The following is a 14,213-nucleotide window of genomic DNA, read 5'->3' as shown; positions in this document are numbered from 1 at the left end:
TCAAAGATGTCCAAGGCAGGTTCTGTGATGTCTTCATGGACTTGGGGCAAAAGGGGGCAAAACTATATTCACTTGTTCTGAAGCTAGATAGATTTTTCCTTACAAAGACTGAATAGGAGTGGGGCAGGCAGAGGACAAAGGGAAGGTGATGGAGGAAACAGTTGCAAGAGATCTGGATATTTCAAGGAACCAAGAGAAATTCAAGATATAGAAGCATGGAGACAGAGAGGGGAATGGGGCTTAGAAGAGGCTGGTAAGGTGGGCTACATCAAGACAGGGCTGGTAGACCATGTGCTATGGATTGAATTGTGTCCCCCAAATTCATATGTTGAAGCTCTAAACCCCAGCATGACTATATTTGGAAATAAGGTCTTTAGGAGATAATTAAAGTTAAATGAGGTGCTAAGAGTGGGGAGCTAATGTGATGGGATTGGTGTTCTTATAAAAGGAGGAAGTGACACAAGAGAGCTTTCTCTCTCTAATCGCATTTGCACAGAGAAAAGTCTATATGATCACATGGGGGGACAACAGTCACCTACAAGTCAGAAGGGATCTCGAGATTAAATCTATGTTGCTGGCACCTTGATCTTGGACTTCCAGCCTCCAGAATTGTGAGAAATAAATTTCTGTTGTTTAAGTCACCCAGTCTGTGGTATTTTATTATGACAGCTTGAACAGGCTAATATACCATACTGAAAATTTTGAACATATTTTTAAAAGTTTGGTGGGGAACCACTAGGGCTTTAAGGTGAGGATAGACATGCTTACATTTAGATCTGTGAAGGCTCACTCTGGCTGCAGAGTGGAGAGGGGATCTGAGCAGGGCAAGACTAGAAGCAGAGGGTCAAGGTAGGAGGTGAGTGTAAGCACCCAGGCTGGAGATGATGGAGGTTTGGAGCGTGGTGACGTGGAGGCGAGGAAAACTGGAGAGACCTGAGAGACCTTTACAAGGAAAAATCAGCAGGACTCGAGATTAATAAAACGAGAGGAGAGAGGGGGGGACTCCAAAGGCCCCTAAGGTACAGTGGAAAGAGCACTGGGCTGGGAGTCTCAGCATCGAGGTTCTAATCCCATATCTGCCACCAATAAATTTCCCAATGGCTTTTGGCCAAGACATCTTACTGCCCTTCGCTGCTTTAGTTTCCTCATCTCACAGGACGAGATGGGGCCTATTGATTTCATGATCCCATCCAATTTTGTTAGCCTATGATTCTATGAAGTAAATGCATTAGAGAGGACAAATTAAAACAATGATGTCACCTCTGCCAAGGCTAGGTCATATACTTAAGGATGTATTGGTATGCTTCACTACTCCTCCATCCCCCTCAGAAGACTGAGGGCTTCTACAGACAAGAATTGCATATCGTGTACCTGGGACCATAGCAGGCATATGATAATTGATTCATTGTACTTGTTAAATTAATTAATTTATAGTGCTGAGAAATGGATATTCTAGGAAGGTGTCTTGGTGCAATGTGTTGTGTGTTTTCTGTACACAAGGCACTGTAGTGGATGGAAGGGCAATCAGAATAAACAGGAAGGCCAGTCATGAACCTTAAATCAAGTCATTAAACACACAAGGACAAAAATAATGGTGCTTCTAGTTGTGGTAGGTGCTGAAAGGAAAAGTACTGGGTACTGTGAGTGTGTAATAGACTGAACTCAGGGTAGAGGAAAGTTTTTTCTGAGAGAATGATAATAAGGATGAGGTGATTTACTCACAGAATTTAGGAGCGAAGAGAGGAAGAGAGGAGGGGGAGAGACATTTAGACAGAAGGAAAAATAAGCATACATGGAGGCCTAAAGCAGGAAGGGGTTCTGGTGAAAATACTAGAAAGAAACCCACCGGAATGGTAATGTTGGCTATATTTAGGCTGTGGAATTATGGGTATACATAATTCTTTTGTATACATTTTGAATTTTGTGATTTTCCACAACAAGGATCTATTACTTTAATTATCAGAGGGGGAAAAAAACATTGTAGACTTAAAATAATAAAGGATGAGGGGAGAATGGGTGTCATGGCGGAGGGGGGCACATTCCAGAGGGATTGGTGACATAAGCAGTGACTAATTCCTGCGTGAGGGAGAGCACTGAGCACATTGGTAGGGCTGGAACAGAGCAGCAAGAGTGACTCACAAACAATACCGTTGAAGCTAGTCTGCCATGGTCCATGAAGGTTAGCCCAGGGGTTGGAGGTTGTATGAGAAGTCATAGTGAGCTACTTGCAGAGGGCCTGAGTGGCGAGGATATGCATTTAGCAGAGAGAAGTGGAATGGGGAGAAACTGGAGACAAAAAGACCCCCTAAGAGGTTCCCTTGAGGCTGGTGCAGAGGAACAGGGGCCTGGTTAGGATGCTGGTCCCACACAGGAAGCTTGCTTTGGTCTTCTTTGTTACTTCTCAGGCATCAAAGGGTTAGGCTGCCCCATGCTTTCTGCCCCCAGAGCGGAAGTGGAAACTGTGGTTTCCAAAGGTCCTTCCTGATCTGCAGTCTCTGAAAAAGAAACTGCTAGGCCAGGGACATTTCTAAAGAGATAGTCAAAGATTGGTTTAGGAGGATGGCATGGCAGGGCACAAGCAGGATTTGGAAAACTGAAGCCTGATGCAAGCTCCAAGATCTGCTCCCACTCACTCTTGATCCAGATCAGTACCCCTGCATTCACACCGAATGCTTTGCCAGGATTTCCCCCCTGAGGCTGAGAAGCATTTTTAGGGTTGGAATGGGAGTTGGGAAGGGAGTGGAAACTGGCTCTCCTCTCCCCTCTGAGCCAGACCCACAGGAACTGCATCAGCCACTTCCCTTCTAAGCTTTCCCTCTTCCTCCTATGGAGTTATCTCAGATCACCATCTGATTGCTCCATCTGAACCTCCTTGGCATCTTCCACTCACCTCACACTCCCAACGTGGGTGATGCCGCTCATTGCCAACACAGAGAGCATCTTCATCCTGGCCTTCCACCCAGCCCAGAAGCCAAATGCAGTATGAGGGTTCATGTTCTAGCCATTGCCTATTCCCACAAGACAAGAGACATAAAATCATATTAAATCATTATGTTAAAGTGGTATATCAAAATCAAGACTATCAGTGGCTGAGGGATCTCTGTCCGTAGCCCTGTCATTGGTCTTGTGCTACTTGCTTTGAGGACAGAAAAGGCAGGGACATTGAAGAAACAGTCCGAGCCCTGAGTAATTTCACTTGGTCTTTGGAGGCATCAAGTTCTTTTTAAAAGTAGCATCAGCCCAGAAGACCTAGGTTCATGTCATAGTTGAGCTACTGCTAGCTGAGTCATCTGGGGCAGCCCACTTATCCCTCTAAGCCTTGTTGTCTTCAACCGTGAAATGGTCATGACAGCTACCTTAGGATCAAATGATGCAGTGTATGTGAAAAATAGGTAGTCTTTGAAAGGAGTTCTTCCTTCTACAGGTAGCTATTGTGAGCCTATTACTGAGCAAATGCTCAGGATATAAAGATAAAAAAGACAAAAAGTCACAGGCTGGATCCCTGCCCCCAGAAAATTCCTCAAACTGTTGTAATTATTGATGACTGTTGAATAAATGGGGCGGTTCATAAGAAGAAAATGGAGAGCTCTGACAGAGTATGGCAGATTGCATTTCCAAAGATGAGTGCCCCTCCCCCATGCTCTTCTTGTCAGATGACTGACACTTCAGGACCAGGTCATGTTCCCTCCCTTTGAATTTAGGTGTGCTTTGACTGCTGTGGCCAATGGAGTATGGAGAAAACAATGTAGATTATAAAAAGAATATAGTTCATGTCTCAGTAACCCAGCCACCATGTAAGAGAAACCCAATCTAGACCACAGGCAGAGGAACTAAGGCCCCCAGCCAACAGTCAGCATCCACTGCTAGACATGTGAGTGAGGGATCCTGCAGACAACTCTAGTCTCCATCTTTCTAGTCTTCCAGCTATGACCCCAGACATCATGGAGCAGAGAAAAGCCAACTCCACCGTGCTCCATCCAAATTTCTGCCCCACAGAATCTGTGAACATAACAAAGGGCATCTTGTGCCCTAAGTCTTGGTAATCTGTTTGGGAACATCAGATAATCTGAGCATAGAGTAACTTTAGGACAAGCAAGAATGAGTAGCATATAAATTAAAGTAAAAAGTGCCCTAGAGAAGTTGAGGGTTAGTCAGAAAGAAATGACATTAAATGTGGAAAGCATTACTAGCCCTCACCATGTAGTTTCTAATCCTGTCCTGCTGTGAAATTCTTCCCTCAAAGGCCACTAACAACTTCCCAACTGACAAAAAATAAATAAATAAATAAAAACAAAAACTACCTCGACTTTTTCTCTTTTTTTTTTTTACGCCTTCAGCACCCAGTCTTCCTAAGTGGTCTCCCATCCAAGTACTAATCAGGCCTGACCCTGCTTAGCTTCCTGGATCAGACGGGATTGGACTTGTTTGGGGTGGCATGGCCGTAGACTCAACTTTTTCTTGATACTCATTCCCCTTTAACTTCTTCTCTTGACTTCCAGGCATAATGTAAGGTCAACAACACAAACATACTTTTCTACTCATCTCTCCTTTGCTTTATTCACTGGTTCCTCTTTTCTTACCCACCTAGGGTGTAACCAACTTACCTTTCAATGGCTGGCTCCCCGATCTGTAGCCCTCAAAGATCTCATTCTTTTTTTTTTTTTTTTAAGCGAGGCAACCCTTGGTTGACCTCATAGATTGCAAGGACCTTGTCAGCTTACAATCTCTTATTTTTTACGCCTACAGCACCTGGTCTTCCTAGGTGGTCTCCCATACAAGTACTAATCAGACCTGACTCTGCTTAGCTTCTGAGATCAGATGCGATCAGGCTTGTTCAAGGTAGCGTGGCCATAGAGAGCTCATTCCTTCTTGTTGAAACTATCACCTGTGTGCCAAGTCCAATATCTAGATAGCTAGTCTTATTCCTCCATGTGAGCCCCTATCTCATATGTCAAGTTTCCCACTAGTCATATGTCAATACCTTATTTCTTTGCCACCTCAAATCTGACACACCCAAAATGGACCCACTATAATGGATGCTCTCTGGGCCTCACCCAAATCCTTTTTAGCAGTGAGTCTGCTCATCTTCCAGCTGCCGGGCCTGTTGTCTAATAATTATACATGGCCGTCTCCTTTTCTGGAGAATTGCCCTAAACTAAATGCGAGCTAAGCCATCCCTGCTTACGCACACTTTGGACAGACCTCAGCCAATGATTGCCTGACATGGGGCTGCAAAACACCAGCCTCCTTGCCTCAAGGTGGAGCCAACTCTGGTGCCATTTGTGCCAAGAGCCTCCCTCTCTGTGGGCTTGGACTGCAGCTCAGCCAAAATTCTTGCTTAGCTTCTTCCCCTTTGCCATCCGGTTGGCCTCATTCTCCTTCTCCTCCCGCAATGAATCCTGTGAAGAAAAGTCCCATGCCAGGCTCTGCTTCTAAGTGACCCAACCTAAAACACCTCACAAGGCAGTTTGCTCTGTTTACCCTGTCTCTGTGAATCCTATCTCTCGGGGCCCCAGTCTATCTCTATCAGGCCAGCCAGCCAGCCGAACACATTGTCTAGCAAATGCCCCTTAGATTTAATTTTTATTCCTTGTCCCCAATGCCCCTACACAGCCACTTCACACCTGGATTGTGAAATCGGCCTCCTCTTCGACCTCCCTGCTTCCTCCTTTTCCTCCCTGCTCTCACATGTCTAGTAGGTAAGGGGCAGATTAAAAGCTCTTAAATGCTTCTGACAGTACAGGTCCCCTACCCAAAAGTTCAATGCTTCCTGTTTCTAATGGCTCTAAATAAAGAGGCTTCGGTCTGCTTTCTTGGACCCTCACTGAGATCTGGCTTCCATCTTCTTTCTTTTTTTTTTTTAATTCATTTAACTAAGCTACCTCAGAGTTCCACAAACCACACTCATTCTCATCACCCCAGCACCACTTTCCCCTCTCTTCTACACTTTCCTAAGTCCTGTCCATTAGAGGGAAGGACTGACAGCTACCTCCCAGTATCCACCAGACCTTCTGAGTTTCCAGCTGGACACACAGCTGCCTGGAGTAAATAACACATGTCCAAGCCTCCCTTGCAGCTAGGTATGGTTAAAATGTTGTACGTTTCTTCTGCCAGTGGACTTAATAGGAAGCGGTGTGCATTTCTTTGCCCTTCTCTTTCCTACTGGCTAGAATGTGGAGTTTAAGCAGCCATCTTAGATCATAAAGTAAAAGCCATATATTGAGGACTGTGAGGCAACAAAGTATGGTTACTAGCCAAACACAAACTTTGTTTCTGTCAGAGAGAATTAACTTATATCACTCATGGCTGAATTTAATCCTAAATGATATGCAATTCTCCATGGTTCTGTGCACACCTTGTGAAGGAAAGAAAGGCGTGGAGGTAGTGGTACACTGGCGAATGTCATAACTGCCTGAAGGTGATGAGGGTGGAAGTCCTGATTTGCAGCTCTTCTAGTTTCTCTGGCATAAATATTCCCAACAAGGTCAACTTCACTCTACCAACATTATGTCAGTTGGCTCACAAAATTCCTGAAAATACAATGATCGGCTCTCATGAGTTGGTATGAGCTGGCTCCAGCACAGCACTGGAAAAGGGTTGGAATGGCAATTACATTTCATGAAGTTTGCTATATGCCAGGCACTGTATGAGACATTTTGCATATATTATCTTCTTTAATCCTTTTACTCAATGCTGAAGGGCAAGGCCAAACTTCCCCAACCATTAATTCCTTTTTAGAAAGGAATATGGATGGATTTATTTTTACATATTTTTTCTACAACTTTGGAAGGTATATTTGTCATTCTTATTATGGACAATTAGAAATAGCAGGAAATGGAAGTTAAGAAGAACAAATGGCGTCTTGTGGATATTTTCTGGGCTTTGACCATCCAGCTTCTACTCTCTCCTCTGAGAACAGTCATTGGATTCTTTGGGAAATCACGTGTGCAGTCCTAATGACCTGTCAGTTAAGGTGTCTTTTCTTCCCCTGGCCCTTACATAAACTAGGCTAATTAAACACTCTCTGCTGGGACTTGAGATGATGGACATGAATAGGAGAGATGGAAAAACTAGTTGTCGCTCATTCATTTCAGCAGGTAGCAAGGACATGACTTGATTCTTGCTACCGAATCCCCTGGAGCTGCCTTGGTTCCTGTGTTCCCTGAGCCTGATTCTCTAGCCTTCCTTTGATTCTGTGGGCTAACCAATATCCTCCCAATACCCCACTTTTCTGTTTAAGTTAGTCACAATGAGTTTCTGTGGCTTGAAATGAAAGAAATCCAAATGCTAAGAAAGAAAGGTAGAAGCATTAGACGAATTTAAGGAAGCTGAGGTAAAATGCACAGAGTTTTAGAATGACATTTCTATATCACTACTGGCAGATAAATGAATAAATTATGTAAGGAAAACATAGGCAAACCCAGTCAGAATGGAAGGCTGGGTTATTTGTGTTCTACAGTGCAGGAATTATGGGCAGAGCTGACATTATATATTCTTCAGTGTTAAGGAAGGGGGTTGAAATATACCATTGGATGCTCATCACAGGGTTATTAAAGGCAACTCAAACCATTTTGCAACAAGAGTGACTCTGTTTCTAGAATTACTATGGAATGCATAGAAGTTTTGTTTTGTTTTGTTTTGTTGTTTCTAGTATGTTGGTAATTTGGGTGAAGGACCAAAGAGAAAACAGTAAGTACTCGTAGTCAGCATTTATCGGAGAGAAGAGAATGGATTCTGGATGGTGAAGGTCCAGAAAATATCCACTACGTCATATTTTCTGGAAAGTAAAGTTAATTTATGATGATCTCATTAGAAACTACACTCAATGGACAGTTGTCTGGCGGGTTTCTAGTATGGAAACCAGGAGTTGCATTCGGGTTTGTGTGACTGCTCAGTGTTTCTGCTGGTTCTGTGCCTCAACCAAAACTTTCCCCCACCACCCACCCCTCAATGATGTCTCCCTGCTCTGAATTCCTAGAATGCTTGGTTTCTGTATCAACATTCCATTAATCTGACATTCAACTCATTGATTTGCTGGATCTTCATATGAGGAAAAGTACTTGTTAAGCTCTAATATACCAAATAAATGTTAGTAATTGTGTGATCATGTATGTGTATACTATATACATAATGTACATAATATATACATGTACCATATACATGTAAGTATATACATAGATGTGTGTATATACAGTTATAGTTATATAGTTATTATGTGTTTCTTGTTTCCCCTTCACTATGTTATAAATTTCTTGAGGCCCACATTTTATTTATCTTTCTGCCTTCCACTGGTCTCACTCAGTTGGAACACATTTGACAGTCAATCTACTGAATTTTTGTGTGTGAAGACTAGCCTCTAACATTACAAGTCTGAAACTTTCAGCCACTTATCTTCACTGCCCTCCTGTATCCTACGGGACAGCTGGGAGGACTGGATGAAATAATGGGTACAAAGCACCCTGGATCGGTTAGTTCCATGTGGCCTATGGCAGAAGAAACTCAGCGGTTTTAGTTTCCTCTTCAGCCTCCTGTCTTCTTTTTCACAGAAGTTTAGGTCATGGATAAGATCAGAAATATGCTTCCGTTTTTCAATGATAGATTTCTAAAGAAGTGGTTTCTAGACCTATGAATGGGCAATATGTGACATTATCTAATGAAAGAGGACTGATCTTGACTTTTTTTTAAGTGTTGAAAGCAGATTAAAGCCATCAGCCTACCATAAATGTTTTCCCAAATCAGCATTTTTCCTTCTCTCGTCCCATCCATCATCTGGCTCAATGCTGTCCAATAGAACTTTCTGTGATGATGGAAATGTTCTATATCTGTGCTTTCTAATATGTTAACCACAAGCCACATGTGGTTATTGTGCACTTGAAATGTGGCTGATACAAATGAGAAGCTGAATTTTAAGTTATATTAAATTTTAAAATTTAAATAGCCATATGCTACTATATGGGACAGCACAGAGATAAATTAAAAGAATCCAGATTTCTTCATTCATTCATTCATTCATTCATTCATCTTTCAACCAAAATCTATTGAGTACTAAATATACGTCAGGTGCAATTACTAAACCTTGACATTAGGTTCAACGATTAGGTTCTCATCTGAAAGAGCTCAAAATTTGGAGAAACAAATAATCTTTTGAGATAACCTCAAGACTTAATGTGTCTTCTGGCTATATAATGTCCTCTTGAGAAAAGTAGCTGGAGATTTCTTAGGGGAGAAACAAATAATCCTTTGAGATAACTTCAAGACTTAATGTATCTTCTAGCTATATAACATCCTCTTGATAAAAGGAGCTAGAGATTTCTTAGGCATGGGTCACTCTGTAGATGACCTTACCTCCCTGGCATCACCTGTTGGATTAGGATCCTTGCCTGAGCTAGAGGCAGTTCCCAAGGGCTGGCAAGAGACAACGATATGGCCAGAGGTGAGCATGCCAAGGAGGGCTGCCCTACTGGGTTATTCTACGCTGAAGAGGGTGTGTACGACCCATTCAGAATCTGAAAGTGAGACACATGCAAGGATGCAAATGTCAGAGCAATATAAAACCCCAAAGACACAAAGAGCTAGGGCACTGAGCTGAATAATAAGTTAATAATGAGGATTGTTGAGAGGCAGGAAAACATAGAGGTTGGTAGCTCTGTCTCTGGAGCCAAACTTCCTGGATGCTGATCCCAGCTCTGCCCCTCACCTGCTGTGTAAAGCCTCTGCCTGGAAAATGGATGATATAAAGCACTTTTTCTCAGAGGCCTACTGTGAAAATTAGATGAATTAGAACATGGAAGTGATCCCAAGTGGACCAGCTCCAGCATCCACTCTCTGACCAATGTGCTGCACTGCTGGATTTTGAAATGGGGTAGATCAGGGTTCTAATCTAATTCCCAGTACTTCTTGGTTATGCAATCTTGTTTTCCTCATCTGTAAAATGAATATACAAATAATAATAGTAGGGGTTTATGAAGACTTAATGAATTGATTCATCTAGAGCACTCAGAACAGTGCATACAAAGCATTGCATGTGCCCAAGCAGTGTGGGTTAGTGTTACTTTACACTATGCCACGGAACCTAGGCAGAATCATGCAGCAGACACTGACTGTGGGGACACCAGCATACAGAGAGATATTGAGCCACAGGGTGGTCTGGGCAGGAAGTGGGGTATGCTTCTAGAGCTGCTGCTGGGCCTTAAAACTGCTGGGGCACCCTGAGGACATGCCTGTTGTTCAGCCCCAGGGATGACTGCATTCTAGCCCATCCCTGTCCCCTGAGGTAACTTACCTGCAAACCCATTCTCTGACAAAGAAAACATTTTGACTTGGCAGATGATGTAGGAATTTACAGCAGGAACATTTTGATGCAGCCTCCTTAAAACAGTCCTGAGTATAAAATGGTAAACTGCTTTGGAAAACATCATGGCAATTTTTATGAAGTTAAATATATACTGAGCTATACTACTCCCAGGAATTCACTAGAGCAGTGGTCCCCAACCTTTTTGGCACCAGGGACCAGTGTTCCTATGAGAATCAAATGCATGGTGATCTGAGGTAGAGCTGAGGTGGTGATGCTAGCACTAGGGAGCAGCTCGCTGGCAGTTCACCTTCTGCTCTGCGGCCTAGTTCCTAACAAGCCGCAGACCAGTATAGGTCCATGGCCCGGGGGGTTGGGGACCCTTGCACTAGAGCAATAAGAATACACGTCCACAAAAAGGGTTGTATATAAATGTTCATAGCAATTATTCATAATAGCCAAAAATAAGAAAAAAAAACCACACACAAATATGCATCAATGTGAATGAATAAACCAACTGTAGTATATTTATACAAAAGGAAAAAACTAATGGCTCATTGAAAACATGGCTGAATCACAGAAATATTATACTGAGCAAAAGATTGCAGACATTAAAGAGTGTCTACTATAATTTTATTTATATAACATTCTAGAATAGGCAAAACTGCAGGAACAGAAATCAGATTAGTGATCACTAGGGATTTAGAGTAGAGAGATGATAGTGATTACAAAGGGGCATGAGGAATTTTCTAGGGCAATGGAAATATTCTATATCATGATTGTGGTGACATTTACACAACTATATGAGTTTGTCAAAAGTCATCAAACTATACTCCTAAAAAGGATAGATTTTACTGCATGTAAGGTATATTTCAATATACCCAGCTTTTTTTTAATGTAGTATCACCAAGCACTACTAGATTCTATGTGAAAGGGTGGGAGTCAGAAGCAGGATGAGTACAATTCACAGGGATGGGTTGAGAATATCTGCTTTATACATTTCTTACTGATTTTCTTTAAATGCTGACAAAAACTTTTTTGGCCTTGTTGAGATGTCCCTCGCATCAAAATGGCTGCATCACAATGTCATCTGTACTTCCAGGCAATCAGAGAGATCAATAGACAAATGACTATTATATGCTGTGTTTGATGCTTCAAGAGATTTATGTACAAAGTAGATGGACTAATTCTGCATGGAGGGTTTTCCCAGAAGGATGGAGAGGAAAAAGGAAACAGCATGTGTGAAGGGTCTAATGGGTATGAGTTTGGCACATGTGAGGAAAAACACAAAGTCAGACATGACGCCCTACCTCAGGGCACAGGTAAAACAATGGGGGTGTTGAGAGAGAAGCTGTGAAGTTTGCTGGATTCCGATTGGGAGGCCAATGTAGGCCCCACTAGAGAGTTTGGAGGCATAGAAGAAGCAGGCACTGACGTGGTCAAGTCCCTCATAAAAGAAAGCTCTAGGGAAGGCATAGAAGACTGGCTGGAGGGAAAAAAGTTAGGAAGCTTCTTTGTGGCCCATCCTTATCATCGTTTCCATTATATACAAGGTGCCTTTCTGCCAATGGGTTGTTCTGAATATCAAAGTATTAGATAAGTAAATCTCAGCTAGGGTACTCAGCTCTGAGAGTAGCTCAACTGCATGGTAATTTGGGACCCGCTGTTTCTTTCTAGAACTGGGGAACCCTAAACGACCCCTTAATTAAGGCTCTCAGGGTTAGCACCGCTTGGTCTGTTTCAGAGATGCACAGTTCTAGGAGTAAACCCAAAGGGTCATGGTCCACAGTGGAGGAGATCAACAGAGCCAAGGGGACACAATGATATTTTAGCTTCTCCTTGTGACCAATCCCCTTCCGTGCTGGGTGGGAGTTCCAAACAAGGAAACAACTGACCAATCATCTAGGAGGGAGAGTGTCATAATAGGGGAAGGACCACTCAGAGCCAGGAGCCAAGACAACAGCAGCAAAAGGCCCAGCCACTCCAGGGAATTTATGAAGCCATGAAGAGAAAACATGAGGGAAAGTAAGGCTACTGCCTACCCAGCCCAGCTTCCTCTTTCATGAGCTCATGGTTAAAGCCAGGCCAAGCAAGAGAGTGCCAGCGATTGAGTGAGCTTGTTTTTTCCCTAACTTGGTTCTGAGTCACACAGAGCATCTACTCTTCCCAGAAAACCACAGCAGGGATCACCCCCTGGCAGCTGGTCAACCCCATTCCTAACACACAATCCCCTCAGCAGGCCAGAAGCTGGAAGTCCGCCAGCTTAATCCCATCCAAGCACCTGCCCTGCCCCCACAGGCTTCACTGGGAGGATGGGGCCAGGGCCCCTCCCAACCTTTAAAGAACAGGGCTAGTGACAGTGGCTTGGGAAGTAGGAGGGAGGTACATCTGACTTTGAGCACACACAGGAGACGGGAGACGCTGCTGAATCACGTACTTGCAGAGGAGGGAGACTCATTAGAGAGCCTTTAATCTAAGCCCTTGAGATTATGGATCAAGTCATCTAGTAAATACAGGGTGTCTGTAAAGGCAGTACAAGAGAGGAAATACTTCATTCGTTAAACTTTCCCCCATGATTAGACTTCAAATTAAACCTCAATCATATTCTCCAAGTGTTGACATTAAAGCAATCTTCAAAGAGATGCAGGCTGCTGAACTAAAGAACCCTCCATTTCTAGCCTTCTCAGGCAGCCTGTATCGGGAGCCACAGTTCTAGGTACTGAAAATAGAGCAGTGAATAAGATAGTGCTGCTCTCATGGAGTTATAATCTGGTGGGAAGGAAACTGAGGCCAGAAGAAGTTGCTACAATACTGGGGTCCTAGGAAGCCAGTGTTGACACAAAAACAGAGGTGTTGGATCTTTTCCCAGCTACCCACTCTAAACAGCCCCCAGGAAATTTTGGCTGAGTTGTGCTGAGCTGCATCCCAGGTCAGGGACACCTTACTCTTTTGTGACCTTGCCTTGGTACTTCAGGCACTCTTTGCCATCCTTTTACGTCAGGGAAAACTGCCATGGCCTGACCTTGGCCCTCCTAAGACCAGAATGAAAGTCCTTAGAGGTGACTTATTAACTTGCTGTCAAGAATTCACCACCCACCCTACCACTATGCCTCTGGCAAGAATAGTCCCCACTAGCAAGTGTATGTATGGGGAGAGGCCTGCGGAAGGATGTTTAAAAGCACTAACGTTGGCTAAACAAGAACTAAGAATGCGGAAGTCTCTGCTTCTTTGGAAAAAAGAAAAAGCTGCAAACCCAGCCTGAGATGGAGGAGAGAAGGGGGGACAGAAAGAGAAAGATAAATAATTTTTTCCTCATGATTTTAGCACTTTGGAGGCTAATTTCTCGTCCCAGCCTCCTATTTCTGGGTTTGCTCACTGCTGCCCATATCTGCCCCAAAGCAGCCCCTCTTCCCATGATCATAATGCCCACCACAGATGAAGCACTCGCTGTGTGCCTAGGAGCAATATATTCATATTTTTAATTCTCACAATAACCTTAAAGCCAATTTGCCCACTTTTCAATTGAGGAAACATTTTCAGAGAAGTTAAGTAAGCTGGCCCAATATCACATAGTTGATAAGTAACAGAACTGGAATTTAAACCTATTTTCCTCTAACACTACTAGATGATAATATGCTCTTGCTACCGCATGTATCTTTTCTATCTCACACCCATCTCAAGTCAAGGAATAGTTCCTGAGCATCTGTGAAAGACCAGGTGCAGCTAAGAGCTTTCAGTTTTCATTCCCTGACCCCGGACCTTGCTCCATCCCTCTATCCCCGCTTCTCTTTCTCAGAAGCTCCCACTTCCAAATATCTGTCTCCCTCTCCCCTACCCGCCTCCTTCCTATTACCTTTGTCCCCCATTCTAGCCTTGCTCAGAAATGCAGCAGTACTCCAAGTGGGGTGCAGGCATGACTCAC

General features: G+C 43.4%; 1 pseudogene; it reads right to left on the bottom strand.

Annotated features, from left to right (window-relative positions):
- Nucleotides 1-4,737: 4,737 nt before the first annotated feature.
- Nucleotides 4,738-4,856, bottom strand: LOC120593412 (uncharacterized; annotated as a pseudogene).
- Nucleotides 4,857-14,213: the final 9,357 nt, after the last annotated feature.

The sequence above is a fragment of the Pteropus medius genome, unplaced genomic scaffold (assembly GCF_902729225.1).
Source record: "Pteropus medius unplaced genomic scaffold, Ma_sr-lr_union100, whole genome shotgun sequence".
Taxonomy (NCBI): Eukaryota; Metazoa; Chordata; class Mammalia; order Chiroptera; family Pteropodidae; genus Pteropus; species Pteropus medius.
Note: the sequence above shows the minus strand (reverse complement) of the source record. Positions and strands in the feature narration are given on the sequence as shown.